A 16,456-nucleotide genomic window follows, 5' to 3' on the forward strand; every position below is an offset into this window, starting at 1 on the left:
CATGTGGGTGTTTTATAAAGCTGTTCATAATATGAGTGACTTCAAGAACAGCTGGTGATCCTTTCATGTGGTAAACTACACACACAACCGACAACTCTAAATTCCATTGCGTAAAAACGTTTGTAGTGCGAGGTTGGTACAGCATACTAACCTCGCAATACGTGTGAGTAACGACAGCTGAACTCAAAATAAGTCACTGCTTGTTTTTCCTTTTAAGTTTATTTTTTTCCCGTTTTGGTGCTTTTAGGGCCAAAACGGAATAATTAACTTTACCAGTCTATTTCTTTTGATGGAATTATTTAGAATAAAGTGAAAAATCAAAGTGAGCCATCGGGGGGCCGTTTCATAAAGCTGTTCGTAAGATACGAATGACTTTACGCACGACTGGTGACCCCTTCTTGTGCTAGATGATACATCCCTATGTCATTCATTTAGGACCTAAGAACATGTTCCATTCGTTTGTAAAGTTGTGCGTAACTTTACAAGCAGCTTTATGAAACACCCACCGGGAGGTTTTACTTTTTGCATTGCAAACTCGTATCCCCTATGCATGTTCGCAAGTGGACAGGAATAACCATCATTTCTGGGGATTTATTTAACAATTTCTGACATTTTACTATCATCCCCATTCACCGAGAGTAGCACGTTAGTGCAAGCCTGCATGTGTTATCACGTCACCCAATTTGGTCCTGTAGTGTTTGGTCTACATGCAGATTTTTTTTTTTAGGTCTAAATGACATTATATTATCTTGAACGATGCCCCACTAATTCCGTTAGTCTCTAATCTTTCTTTTGATACTCGCATATTCCAAGAAAATAACTAAAATATATGTTACTGATGATTTATTCCTTTTTTTTATTCATTGCCGGAGAGAAAAATAGCAGCCGTGTGTTGCTGCCCTCTACGTTCGTTGAGTTCGACTTTTATGAAGGCTTTCCGATTATCCTGGGCAATCAATGCAAGCGACAAGTTCCAAACGCATGCACATAGACAAGTGCAACGCAGCAGCACGAATCACGATGTATGACTGGTTAAGACGTCTGTAAGGATGATAGATATCGTCATCCAAGATGGCAATTTACGATGACCAACAAAAGGTTTGAGGATGACTACATGTATGTTTTGAATGTCATTTGAAAGGAATTATCGTGATTATAAATAGATATTATAATAATAATTATTCAAAATCACATAATAAATTTCAGTATTTGTTAAATAACAATTTTTATCTACACATGTGTAAATTGTTCTTCCTAACAGCATTTTGTAAAAGTTCATCACTAATCGTAGCTGCGTCATAACGAAGCGGTTCATGGGTCAGACCTATTGTATTTGCTTGGTTGACAAACAGATCGAGGGATCTACACGAGATCGGTCTAGTAAGAAACCTTCAATTTTTAACATTTTCATTAACCAATTTTTGAAACCTTATACGCATTAGGCGTAGGAAGGTGTAAAGATAAATAAAATCACCACCATTTACATGATTTTTATTTTAAAAGATGGATTTCCTAGGGAAATCAATTTTTGTTTGGGTCAGTCTCTTATGCAACCATGGCCATAGGAAGAGTGTCAACACTCCATGATGAAGAGAAGAAGTAAGTTGAAGTATATGTCAAAACATTCTTAAAAACATCATCATGATTAAGTCCTCAAAATTAGATAATTGATAAGAAAAACTCACCCTGGCCAATTCTTAATTACATCATCATTAATCAAGAATATCTTCACCCGTCCGGCTCGCGTCCGGAATCATGATGTAATTTGCCATATATAGGCCCAACACGAAAATAATTGTTTTTCACGCGGATCGCGGAGGGATATGCAACCTGCGGCAAGCCCAATGCATTGGCAATGGCATGCAAAAACAGTTGGTAAACATGGTAAATATAATTACCAGTACTCAGTAGGCCTAGGCCTACCACTTTCATAATTTGGAATAGCTAGTGCGAATTTTTCTTGATTGTATTTCCTCTAATTGTAATAGGATATAGGATACACTGCCATACCATCAAAGAGTCCTTCCGACCCACCATCTCGTGCTGACAAGGCAAGCCTCCTGAGCTGCTCCTCAGCCTCAGCTCGCGGGAGCGGCGCGCTCACCTGTACCGTAGCCGTAGGCTCCAGTGCAGTGGCTCCACTCAGTCTCAGTCACACATCTGCTATTTTCAATTTCAAAACAAAAAAATATCTTTAAAATTCCACTTACCAAAACTTAACTCCGTTGGTTCCTCAAACCTTTCGTGTAAATCATGATTCACTACAACAAAGAGTGCAAATAATTCCCAAGTTCACTGTCACACCTGGTGTTACACAAAGCTGCCTTTCAAGTCACCGATGGTGACGATCGGATTGTTGTCATTCTTTCACACTGACAAACCTCAATTGGATTCTGCTGCTCAGTCCCAGTTATACAAATTGCTGTACTGAATTTGGCGAAAAACCAGAACTTGATGAATGATGGCGCTCTTCCATAAAGGTGTCCAATGTATCAGTGGACAAAAAAAGTATCAGAGTTTGAAATTCAATTGATGGCATGTTCAAAAACTACGTGATATATAAAATCTAGACGAATATATGACCACTTCGTTGAAAATTTTCAAATTGATTATGTATTTCATGTTACAGATGGGCAATCCGAATATGATTTGGGAATGGGGGAACTGATAGAAGTATTTCTGGGACTGAAATGTGCAATGCTATGCAATAAACCCAGAGAATTTCAATACAAACAATTACAAGGGGCTGTGTACACGAAAAGGGAACTTTTTAAATTTGGTTCCGAGACAGATAATTTGTGTTCCTTTTGTAAAAAAAAAAAAAAAAAAAAAAAAATTTAAGTCTTACCAGCATTTATTTTTTCATTGTCCTGAAGTTAAGCGATTATGGGAAGAGATGAGTAAAATGTTTCAACTGAATGAACTTGGCAGTGACAGTTGGAAAACAATTTTCATGGGGATATCTGGAAATACTACAAGAGTATATTCTTAATTAAGTATATTATTTTTAGTTCAAGAAAACGGAATATTGCCAACCGTACAGAAAGTGACACATTAAAGAGTATAGAGTTACGGAATATCAGAAAGCATTTAAAAAGGGGAAGCTGGGGTGCACTTAAGGAAATGGGAACAACTTAATGCATACCTTTCTTAAGACTATGAATGTTTGGTTGCTTCATTTTGTTTCTGTTTTGTTTTGTTTATTTGTTCAAATGCAGATATAGTTGTACCAGAGTAGGATGCATCGTATGTGGGTGTACGTGTGTAGATGGATGTGTGAGTTTTGTGACAGGGAAGGGGGGGGGGAGCTGGGAGTGATGGTGAGTGACGGTGAGCTTGTGTGTGTGTCTGGGGGAGAGAGATGAGGGAGGAGGGGTGTAGGGGTAAGGTGAGTGTGTCGGGAGTCGGGACATTTTTAAGGATAATAACCTTCCTCTAATTAACCTTCAAATCTTTTATGCTTTTTTATTCTTGTACAATTAATATGTGCAAAAGAGATTATTTCTATTCTTTTGAGGGAAAAAGTCATCTTTTACAAAGTATGTTTTTTTCGATTGATATGGCTTTCACATTGTTATAGAAGAGACATTTGGCAGTTTAATGTCATCTGTAATCATTTAAAAAAATATTCATAATCTCATTGATATTATCTATTTGATTGTTTATTCATTGTATACATGAAAAAATCTTTATTTATATGAATTGTGATTGTAAACTTATTGATTTGAAAGAGGAAGAAAATAAAATATCATTCAAAGCAAAAAAAAAGTATCATGGATCTGTGATAGGTAGGTTCATGACTGTATATATACACCGCAATTTGCCCTTTGGATGAAAAATAATTATTTTTTTTTCTTTATTTGAAAAAAGTAAAATTCACAGAGCAAAATGTTGACGATCTCAACAAAATCTCGTAACAAGAAGAATTTAAGTAATTGAATAGTAAAGTTTAGCAATATTTTTGTGAGAACAAATAAAATTTAAGCAATTGAATTGTAAAGTTTAGCAATATTTTGTGAGAACGGCTGATGGTGTCACATCCCTTTTCTTATCATAATCACAATCATTTCATATATTTTTATACATGTGTGTATGATATCAGGGGGCACATTCTCCTGATGAAAATTTGAAAAGCAAAAAAAATAAATAAACTCAAATTGAAGCCCATTTCGTCCGCAGACAATTTGACGACCCCCCCCCTTAAAAACCCCTTACTCTCAAAGGGAAAGGCACACTTGAGTATATTTACATTACAAATTGTGATTAAGGCTCTCAAAGGGGTGGGGGCAGGCCGGCAGTGTCAACCCCCTCCCCCCCGGATCCGCCCCTGATCATGATTATGTCTCCCTTAATATAAAATAAATTGCAGCAATGATTATCTAATGCATTTAAACAGTTGTCAATCCCTTTTTTGTAGTTCCTCGAATTTGAATAAAAATAATTTCATGTTATAAAATATAAAATAAAAAGTTGGGATAAGACACTAGTTTGCTCATTGAAATTCCCAATTCGCATTGTTTCACCGAAGTAATGTAAACTTTTAAAATGTAAAAAATGTCAAAACTTCGTATTTCCTAATCCGTTTTTTAATGAAAATTTAAGTGTTTTGTTTTTCTGATATTTCTTTATCTGTATAAGTTCAAATCATAGTATCAATTTTCAGCCTGCAGAACTCCTTCAACAATTCTGGTGATTCGTTTCTTGTATAGGCGTATCCTCCCACAAGTTTTTGCTTTTAGGGAATTATACGCCTTCTTCTGCATGTTAAAGGGGAATGCCTACCGAAAGCAGGGGTAAAGCTCATATCGTGACGGCCGGGCGGGCCGGATGTATGGCATTTCAAATTTTTGCTTATTTTTCACAAAACAGTTTTATGTCCAACTCAGTGACATGCAAATGAGACAATCGATGATATCCCTCACTACTTCTTTTGTTTTTTATTGTTTGAATGATAATATTTTAATTCTTGACATATTTGAAAATTAAGGATCAACTTGACTGAACCATATTATTTAAACAATAATTTAAAGTGTTCATGGAGGAATTATTCGTTGTCTCACTTGACAATGAGGAAAAATGAGTACATATCATAGTAAATACAAAAGAAGAAGTGAGTGGAACACGTCATCGGTCTCCTCGTTATTTGCGTACCAACCAGTGTGCACATAACTGTTATTGTGAAATTAAGAGAAACTTTAAATTTCATAACTTTATTATTATACATCCGATTTTGATGAAATGTTCAGAGTTATGCTTGTTGAATTTTTAAAAATCTTTTTAGTCCTTTAAATAAGCATAAACATGATAAAAGGGGTGCTCCGGGCTTAGAATAATATGATTTAGACAGATAAAAAAAGTCTGACAAACAAAACACTGAAATTTTGATCAAAATCGGAATAGGAATAACAAACTTATGGCATTTTATAAGATTTGCATTATTCCGGTGAAATGATTGTGTTATCTTTTATCACATCAGAATGTTTAAAACTTTTTGAAACATAATTTGCTCAGGGCTTTATGTGTCTTCATGGTTCCTGGTGCTCGCATTGTCTATTTAAAATGAGAGATATATAATTCTGTCGTACTAAAAACTTCTCGTTTTCAAGTCATTATACACCAAACATATTTCCTCGCACTTCGAGTTGTTAAAATTGTTTTATGTATATAGTGACATATGCTTCTTTTTCATGACTACTTAATTGCCCCCATTCTGAATAGTCTTAATATAAAACATTTCCCGTCCGTGCTCACATTCGCATTAGTGGATTGGTGAGATATGTTTGGCCTTCATGGATTTCTAAAATTAGTCCATCATTTGGTGAAATACGTATGGTCTTATAGTGAAATTCCTAAAAACAAGCCTGATAGAATGTCCCTCTTCAGGTCTGAAATTCCTACATTAACTCGCGCTTTGCGCTCGCAATATTGATTAGTGAGATGCATATGATCATGATGATGATTACAATGACAACAAAAAGTAATTCATGTGTTTTGGTGTATATTCTAACAAAATCAGCAAGCGCTTGGCACTCGTATTAGATAAAAACTATGGTGAGAGCTCTTCATAAAAAGATAGTCCTTAAAATAGCCCTGTTTGGGGTAAATACATGCTAAAATTTCAGCTCGCGCTTCGCGCTCCCATCATTTGGTGAGTGAAATATGTATGGTCTTAGTGATATCCTACAAACAAGCCTTCAATGCCCCTCTTCAGATCTGAATTTCCTAAATTTTCAGCTCGCGCTTCGCGCTCGTGATATTTGAATAGCGTTTGTTAATCATAATTACAATGTCTACAAGTGCTTTATGTTTTTAAATGTAATTCTAACAAGGGCACTCGAATTAGATGACTATATATGGTGATTGGTGAGATATAGGCCTACTATTAATGGATTCCTAATAGTCCTTAAAATGTTCCTATTTAGGGTCTGAATATATACAAAAATTTCAGCTCGTGGTTCGAGACAGGTACCTATCATGATTACAAAAATTTGCTTATAATGTCTCTTTTTTAGGTCTGATATCAAAAATTTAAGATAAGCTCACGCTTGGCTCTCGCATTATTTGATCAGTGAGATACATATCTGTTTAATAACACTGTCCTTAAAATGTTCCTATAAGGTATACGTGGCAACTGAGCAGAAAATCGCGTGCTCACTAAGTGACTCAAAAAAATTTGCGGATGCCCCCCCCCCCAATGCCGTGACCTAGTACGCCACTGCTGCAACTTACTTCATTAAGGCCAAGACACATTATTCGCACATGTATAAAAAGAAACCCCCCATTATGACTTCATGACATAAGAAAAAGGATCAAAAGTGGGGAATGTGATATCAGATGATGTGCACATAGGCCCTAACTATTTTTACAAACTATTGCTAAACTTTAAAATTCAATAACTTCGTTTTTTGTTATCCCCGGGTTATCCCATTTTTATGAAATTTTCAGCATTTTGCTTTGTAAATTTAACTCTAGTTAGAAATATTTTCAGCCCGGATTCCTCCTGTATTAAAGCGTATTAACAATGCCTCGTTTTCAGGTCGGAATTCAGCTTTGTACCACATGTACAACACTTTCGTATTGATGAGGGTCGGGGCTTAGGCCTATATATGGACCCCCCAAAAAAAAATGAAAGAAAGAAAGAAAAAGGAATATATGCCTATGACATGTAGGGGAGATAAGCTGCCCATGCCGGATGTTTTTTATAATTTTTTGGGAAAAAGAAATTGGATCACGAGAGGTAACAAAAATGCAAATATTGACCCGCGAGTCTTTCGTTCATGGGCCTCGTAGCCAGCCAGCGCTGGCACGGTGCATGCAATGACTACGCGACGCGCCGGGGACAGTACGCCTACTGTGGCAAGATCTGCATGCAATGCACGCAATGAATAATTTAACATACACGAATTAGAGTATGTGGGGCTTTAACGAAATGAAAGTTACTTCCGCATTGACTTTAAGCGTCTTAAATGACGAGTAATTACAAATTATTGGAAATAGTGGCCAGAGTTTGTATATTCTAACAAAAATTCATGATTAGAAAACAAAAATTACAGAAATAAGCGCCACACTTTTACAGAAAATGCGTACCATTGTTCATATACTAAATAACACCCCTCAGATGCAAGTGCCGAAATAGCTCAGTTGGGAGAGCGTTAGACTGAAGATCTAAAGGTCCCTGGTTCGAAACCGCCCGGAGAACTCGCATGAGTTCTGAACTGTCCCGGGTTTCGGCATTCCCTTTTTTTTAAAGATATATTTAGATGATGTTTGTCCATCATTATAGTCAATCAATTGAGCTCTTCCAAGAAAACATTATAGCCCTATTTTCCCATTATTATTGGCGTAAATCTGTGACATCCCCAACCTGAAATTATTAAGTTCAATTTTTCAGTGAATTGGATAACAAATGGACCACTTTAATTGATTTATAAATTCATGTATTAAATAGGTTTCGAGAATTCGTACCATTTCAGTAAACAGGAAGAAACAATTTCTTTAATTCTCCCTAATTTCAATGGATAGGTCTTAGAAATGGGAAAAAAAGAAAACAACTACATTGTTTTTAGCAAGAATTATCCCTATCATAATGGTCTCTGATATTTGTGTGCCGTTTTATTTATTTATTCTCCTTTGTGGTGTAGATGTGTATAATGTTAATTTTATTGATGTGCAATATTAATTTCAGAAATATAATAATAAAATGAAAAATAAAGGAAATGTATGTTCAATATCGTAATTTCATTTGGTTAACTATTATTTTCTTTAACAAAGAACAAAACATAAAATAAAAAACACAAATATTTTGGAGATCCTTGCGCACCCAACCAGGTTGCCTGCGAATTAGGTCAACCAAATGACTGGCACACATGCCTAAACCTAGAATAATGAAAAGTAAAAGAAAAAACAAAGGGGGTGGGATGTGCCTTGGTTTATACACATAACTTTGATATATTGTCATGATGTGCTACCCTGGCTATCATGTGACCATAAAATTGGGGATAAAAGAAATCTACCTGACTTCAATTTTTTTCTGTATAATTTTTTTTGTGTAAATATAGTTTTTTTTTAATTGTGGACCTAACCCCTTTTGCAAGCAAACTGAAATTAATCCAATCTCTTTTTATTAAAAAAGTGATTTTTCTTTGCCACTTTCATTCACATTTTCATTTGAAGTTCCAATTGTCTTTCGTATCTCTCTTAGGTGATCCCTCCACTGTTTTGAAGATTCTAAGAAACAAATAGAACAATTCCCAGTCCGGTAAATTACAGATTCAGAAACAAGTTGGAGCGGTAGTCATGCATTTTATGTATCAAAAAGAGAGATTTAAGGAGCAGACAATTATTATCATATCAATATTTCCGTCCGACAGATCTGACAACTTTCCTGGATTCTGATTGGTTGAGATCGAAGCACTTTTACTATAGTAACTGTCGAATAAAACGTCTGAAAGTCCTTTCACGAAACGCTCCCCAGGGCGACAATATAAATTAGAGGTTTGGAGACAAAAAAAAATAACTTTAGGAAAAATTGACTTTTTTCTTTTCAGAAAAAAGGGATTTTTCTTTGCCATTTTAGTTCACTTTTTAATGGGAATTTCAACTTTTCTTTGGTATATCATCTTATAGAGCTACTAAAAATCTATATATTGAGACATAAAAATAAAAATTAGATAAAAATGGTCCCAACCCCTTTGCAAGTGAGCTCGTCATATAAAGATTAAAAAAAATGAAATCGATATCATAATAAATCAATATCAGCGCTGCAAAAAATGGTCAAATCAGCAACCAACTTCTTTTTGAGGGAAGTGCAAAGCACATATTTTACTTTTCAACATTCCCCTCCCTCTTCATGCACTCGCCCATATATATTTTATATATATATATATATATATATATATATATATATATATATATATATATATATATATATATATATATATATATATTTACATTGTTTAGAGGGCAAGACCATTCCAACAAAAAGATGATTTGAATTAAAATAAAATTCTAACAAGAATAATACTGAATTTTTTTATCGACAGCGGATGTAAATATAAAAAAGTTATAATCTCCCGCTTATCATCCTGTCGTTATGCAAATTAACGATGGGACTGATGACATCACACACTCTTCTTCTTCAAGAAGAAGAAGAAAAAAAAGAAGAAAAAGAAGAAGAAGGAAAAGAAGAAGAAGAAGAAGAAGAAGAAAAAGAAGAAGAAGGAGAAGAAAAATAAGAAGAAGAAAGAGAAGGAAAAGAAGAAGAAAAAGAAGAAAAAAGAGGAAGAAGAAGAAGAAAGAGAAGGAAAAGAAGAAGAAAAAGAAGAAAAAGAGGAAGAAGAAGAAGAAAGAGAAAGAAAAGAAGAAGAAGAAAAAGAAGAAGAAGAAGAAAAAGAAAGAGAAGGAAAAGAAGAAGAAGAGGAAGAAGAAGGAGAAGAAGGAGAAGAAGGAAAAGAAGGAAAAGAAGAAAAAGAAGAAAAAGAAGAAGAAGAAAAAGAAGAAAGAGAAGAAGAAGCAGAAGAAGAAAAATAAGAAGAATAGGAAAGAGAAGGAAAAGAAGAAGAAGAAGAAAAGAAGAAGAAGAAGAAAAGAAGAAGAAGTATCAAAACATACAAATTTGGAAATTGCCCTGATTGATGACACGTCAAAAATCTGAAGAAAACATCATACATGTAAGTAAATATTATGATACAATCCACAGATTCATAAAAAAATATATATATACATGTATATATATCATAATTACATAATGAAGCAACGGGAAGTAAGACCCAAAGAAAAGAAGCGGTGGGGGGGCAACCAAGACCCCCAAACTGACCATACAGTTTTTTATTGGTTGAAGAATTAAAAAAGTTTTGCCTATATATTGCATTTATCATGACATGGGTTTTCCTTTTCAATTCCGATTTTCCCTTTATAATTGGGGTGAAAATATGCTGACTGAAAATCATAACTGGTAGAGCGCCAACTCTGTTCAAAAGCGTTATTATTTTTTTCTTCTTAAAAAAATTGGTTGTCCATCTTGAATCCCGGCGCGAAGAAATTTCAAGCCACGGGCAAGTTGGATTAGCTTTTCACCCTTTGAATTAGCAGTGCTGATAGTTTTTAGAAGCGGGATATTTAACCGACAACTGTTTTAAGAGGTTAGTGAAATTTCATGGTATTTGGTTGTGAAGAAAAGCAAGATATTTTGTAAAACATGAACGCGATGCTGCTTGTTATCTTGCGGGGTCGCGCTCGCGGGCCAGGCTCTCGCGATCGCAGTCTCAGCCGGCCGTGCGAACGGGCCGTTGGCGTAGCCGTGTCAGTAGGCTAGTCTGGATTAGCTGGGCCCTGGCCCTGGGGTAGCCTTGTCCTTGAAGTTCACGACTCCATGATATTTTTAGATATTTTGACTTATACTTCTTTATCATGGAGCCTTGAACCGCCTCCCATATAAATAAGTAGGCCTATATATATATGAGACGCATGAAAAAGATGGATTTCCAGACCTAGGCTAGGCCTAGGGCCCGGGCCCAGGCTTAGCCTTAGGCTTAGGCTTAGCCTGCCCTGCCTTTGCCTTACAGTAGGTCAAAGAAATCTATCAGAAGTCATGTTGTATGATGTAGGCCTAGGCCTAAATAAATGTTTATGATTTTATTCATTTTTACACCTCATATTCATACGCCTATTAATGCGTATGATTAATATTAAAAAAAAATGGTTGATAAACAGAAAAATATTGAAGGTTCCTTGCCAGACCGATCTCGTTTAGATCCCTCGTCCTCGATCCATTTGTCAACAAAGCAAATACAATAATAGATCTGACCCTTGAACTGCTTTGTTAATATGACGTACCTTCGATTAGCGGTGTTACAAAAGTCAAAATGCCGTTTTGAAGAATGATTTATACAAAATATTTAACAAATACTAAAATTTAACATGTGATCATGAATAATTATTATTATTATAATGATTATTTACAAAGTGACGGTGACAAATTTGCTGATCTTTTGTCAATCTTTTCATGAATACTGAACTAAAATGCAAAAGGGCATTTTTTAGGTCGCTTTTCACGTTGATAGACTACGTGTATGTCAGATTTTAAGGATATTGGCTAGTTTTTGAGATAATGACTGTCTGCGAAGTATGGACACACACAAAATTTGGACTCACTGCCATACTACATGTACGCTGCAGTGTTGAAATCTTAGTGAGACATGAACATGTATGCGCAGTCTAGCCTTAAGGACTCTGTGATGATATTTAACAAAATATTCTTACATACTTTTACATCACAGAGCCTTGACACGCTTCGCATACATGCCTTTAATAGCGAGACATGTAATCACGGATGGATTCCCCTAGGAAATTCATCTTTAGAACTAGAAAGCTTAAATTTGGTGGATTTTTTTTTAATTAATCTATAATTATAAACCTTTATATGCCTTATGCGTATGAAGGTGTGAAAAATCTTTTGAATATACCGACCTGTACACTGTATGAAAAATGAGAGGTTTCTTACCAGACTGATCTCGTGTATCCATTCGTAAACACCACAAATACAATAGGCTTGACCCTTTACATGTATAATGACATACCGGTACTCATTTTTGTTTTCACCAAGGATCTTCCTGGTGAGTAACTACATGTATACAAACATATATTACCTTTAGAATTGCCTATCGCCCCATTCTGGGCAAGACATTCTGGGAAAATATAATTCACACTACATATATCAAGGTCAGGAGGAGATGATGTGAAATATGACAAAATAAAGAGGAAAATCTGAAAATTTGTGTAAAAAAAAAATGGAAGGTTAAGTCCACAAAATCAGCCATTTTGAAGCACGTTTCCCAATTTGAGGATCCCCTTTAATAGAAAGTACAACAAGACTTTCTATATGTCCATAACTTGCCTATTTCATAAAACTGATGTTGATGAAACTTGTTTTAAATTGTTCCTCTTGTTTTACTATTTCCAATATTAAGATTGCTTCTCTTCCTGGGATTTTGTTTCCTTTTAGAGTCCCAGATGCGAACAGTATACAGTAATATGAATCACTGCATTTTTCAAATCATGCAAAGATGACAATGGGCGCTACTTCATATGAATAAAGATTGCATTACATGTACATATCATGTGCACGTTGCAATAAAGCACGTTTATACATTGTAAATCACACTACATTCTTTGTGACACCCCCCCCCCCCGTTTTATAGTAAAGAGGCCATTCAATACAATACATGTACTGTATGTGCATGTATCATGTTCAAACTTAGGATTACATTTCTGTGATACACTGTAAGGTCTGCACAGTGGCTGATCCGGGGGGGGGGGGGGGGGGGGGAGGAACAGCCGGCCCGTGCCCCCCTTTTGAGGGGCACAATTAAAATTTTATAATGTAAAACTGCAGTAAAAACAGAAGTGTGCCCCTTTTGAAAGACCTTTTTTTTTGGTGGAACTCCCGTTGATATGGCTTGTCAAATTTTTCCTTGGAAAATGTGTCCCCCCTTTCGAAAAATCCTGAATCCGCCCTGGGTCTGCATGTGTAATGTACATACCTGTACTAACATTTCGTTTATAGATGAGATTTTTCTTTTTAACTCAGACAATGCATTGAAAAAGGAGTTCCAAGTGCAAACTGTATGAGCAGTATTAAAGAGTGATAATGTCTTCAAATATTGACTGTCATTTTTACACCTCTTGTTCATATCTCAAGTACAATATTTCCCACACAGTGTCAAGTGTTGCAAATACAGGCTTTCGGATTTCCTACATGTGTACATGACTACATGTACGGTTCTGTGCTATTCATTTCAAAGAAAATGTTATTTATACACTGTACATGTAACTCAATTTTATGACTATACATCTTGATTAAGGTTGCCTAAATATTATGTTTTTTTTAAATATTATAAAGTTGATTTGGTTGATTTGATATATTTTGTTTCTTGCACTTTCGAAAGTAGATTCGAGTTTTTTATTGTAGAAGTAATGAATGAAATTATGGAGTACCTGTAGCCAAGATGGGCCTGTTTCAAAATTGGTAACCATCATGCTTATTTTTGAAAATTGTTTTTAAACGATGTTTTCTCATTTTTTATTGATGATTCATATCTCCTCTTTCATGAAGTATAAGTATCCATTCAATTTTTACAACTTTTCTTGAATTTTTTGCAAATTTTATAACGTGATGCAAATTTGAAAGCATGTCGGACGGAATTCTTTCTCTGAAATTAAATGGTCCTAGGTAACACTTAATATCTTTGTTTTGAAACTGCATGTTTATAAATATTAACATATATATCAATCATCCTTTTTATACATTAACTGGAATCATATATGTAGAAATGAATGATTCCTGCAATTTTAGAAAAGGTAACTCAAAATTTTCTGTCCGACATGCAAAAAATTTCCAAGAAGTTTTCCCTCAGAAAAAACATTGACAATTTTATAGATTTTTCCCAGCCAAGTATCAATGAATTGATTGTAGTCTTAGAATGAATGATGATTTTTAAAATTTACCTGCACCTAAGTAGGAAAAAATAAGGATAACTTTTTTTTCCATCCGACATGAAAGTGGCATGTCGGACGGAATCTATTGAGATAGCACAGATTACACTTCTGTTCTGCAGCTTTCAGTGTACAATAATCTCATATACATGTATTACAGTTCAGATTCTGGACACACACAATACACAAACTTACACACAATTAAACAGTACTTAGGTATGGTCTTTTCCTGCAATCTGATTGGTCAGAAGTGATGTACACTTTCAATATGTAAAGCACATGGCTTGGGACCTTCCTCTTGCTTTCACCTTTCCAGTATGGTAGTGGATCGTATTACCGAACACTTTTCATGAATTTGATCATATCAAACACATTCCAATAAAATTCACCAAACTTTCACAATAAATACACAAATACCTACAAAATATAAACATGCAGAAATTTTGCCGAAATTGTTTTTCATTTTTACGACATCAGCTTCCAATCGGACCCCTCTTCGCAAGTGAAATATTTTGGTCACTTGAAAAGGTATCGTATTACCGAACGTGTGTTTTCTATGGGAAAAGTTGGGAAAACAACAAAGTCACTGATGAGCTATTTTGACCATATTTTATTGTTTTGAGGATATAAAGACTTCGAAATTGTGTTTTTGATAATTTTTCATCATTTTTCTATTTAAGTTCCCTTTGGAAGGAAGTTGCAAAGGTTTGAGCGTATTTGATTATTTTCTGACGCATATGATGCGCGCGTTCGGTAATACAAGGCCGGTCGGTAATACAATCACTCACTATACTTGTGTTTTACTGGCCAAGGTAGTGTCCTGTTTTACTGTAGAAAACTAACATTATGTATTGCTTTAAGCATTTTCTAAATGAATAGTAAGAAGTTTAAAACTCAGAGATGCATGTGGGATACAAAATTTGCCCAAAATATAGCTGAAGAAAATGATAATCTACTTCATAAGATGCTCATGTTTTTGGATTGGGGAAGGGAGGACTCTGTGCACTTTAGCAACTCAGTGCATGGGCTATAGCCTATGCACAAATCTATCAAGTGTCTTGTGGAAAGTTAAAATAATACTTGACTGCAATATTGTCTGCTTGTTTTACAATTCAATATGAGAGTGCACTGTTTTACATCTGAATTTGTGAATGATAATAATAATAATAATAGGGTAAATAATAATGATAAAAATGATAAAAATAATTTTTCATAATACCTGAAATCAATTTTTGTTTCTCAATTTTTATGAAACTGTATCCCACAATTTGTTATAACATCCTAAAAATAAACAGTGAAAAAAAGAAAAAAAATTCTGGATGTGTGCAAAGAACTTAAAACTTATTTAATTTACCATCCTGATGAATTTATTTCGCGAAAAAGCTATCGTGTTTTGGTTGTGATTTTCAGTGTCCTTGAAGTTGCAAGAATGTCGGAGCGTTCAAAAAATGCAATTAGATGCAAAAATTGGCGTGACTCCCTTGATGCTCAAGATCGAAAAGAAAAAGACAGAAATAGAAAACGTCAAGAAAGACAAAAACTTAAACAAAACAAGGAAAAATATGAGTCTGCTCTTCTGAAAGACAAGTGTCGTAAGAGAATGAAAGCAAGAAATGCTTCCTTGTCTTCTATCTCAACTATTCATCAGTCTGCAACTTCTGATCCCACTTCTAACTCGTCTGCTTCCACTGCCATCCATGCTCCTAATACAGCTAATCCTCTACATTCTCTGCTTCTACTCCTGAGCCAGCATGCACCACCAAACCATCTACCCCACCATCTAAATCCAGTCCATTCAGCACGAAGCACTCAGCACTATGTTTTGTTTTTAAAGCTGTCAAACTTGAGTGAAAGTTTGCACCACTTTCTGTGAGGTCTTATGCAATCATTTTCTTTTGAATTGCATTGTTATTCAACTTTGACGGGAAGACTGTTTATTGTTCATTGTTCACCAAAAATACTATTGCGATTTGAAAGTCTCATAATTCATGAAATTAGAAAAAAATTGGGGTGATACGATATGCTGTAATTCTGGTAATTTCATTACTGAGAAATAATGAATCATACAAAAATTGTACTGAACAGCTAAGTGCATTTTGACTGTGTGCTATTAATCATGTCGGACGGAACCTAGCATGTCGGACGGAATTTCATCAATGTTCCTATGGTAACAAAGTTATAAATAGATGTCAGATCGTTTTAACTATGAAAAACATTAGTACCCATGATGACCTTTCTACAAAAGGCAAGGAATTAATGATTTGGGCAAATTGCTAAAAAAGTAACATTTTCATTCCGTCCGACATGATTGGTTCCGTCCGACATGATGTGTTTTTGAATAGTTCCTGTTGCCATGACAACAATCCTTGAATAAAGATTTTTTTGAGAATTTAATGTTTGGTTGTTCTTCTGTTTATTTGACTGTGAATTGCTCACTTATCACTTAAACTTTCGATAGAATAAT

General features: G+C 34.9%; 1 protein-coding gene and 1 long non-coding RNA gene across 6 annotated transcripts in view; one reads left to right on the forward strand and one right to left on the reverse strand.

Annotated features, from left to right (window-relative positions):
* The window catches only part of LOC121430748 (focal adhesion kinase 1-like), a 139,549-nt gene extending 137,141 nt beyond the window's left edge, over positions 1-2,408 (reverse strand). For 4 of the 5 annotated variants that reach the window (XM_041628128.1, XM_041628129.1, XM_041628127.1 and 1 more), the window contains exon 1: positions 2,211-2,408. The gene's annotated coding sequence lies outside the window, so the exon portion shown is untranslated. The remainder of the gene's footprint in view (positions 1-2,210) is intronic. The other variant, XM_041628130.1, reaches the window with a different exon arrangement.
* Positions 2,409-10,485: 8,077 nt separating this feature from the next.
* Positions 10,486-16,456, forward strand: part of LOC121431101 — a 37,047-nt gene continuing 31,076 nt past the window's right edge. The window contains exon 1 of the long non-coding RNA XR_005972102.1: positions 10,486-10,640. This is a non-coding gene — a long non-coding RNA (uncharacterized LOC121431101). The remainder of the gene's footprint in view (positions 10,641-16,456) is intronic.

Source organism: Lytechinus variegatus, chromosome 17, assembly GCF_018143015.1.
Source record: "Lytechinus variegatus isolate NC3 chromosome 17, Lvar_3.0, whole genome shotgun sequence".
Classification (NCBI taxonomy): Eukaryota; Metazoa; Echinodermata; class Echinoidea; order Temnopleuroida; family Toxopneustidae; genus Lytechinus; species Lytechinus variegatus.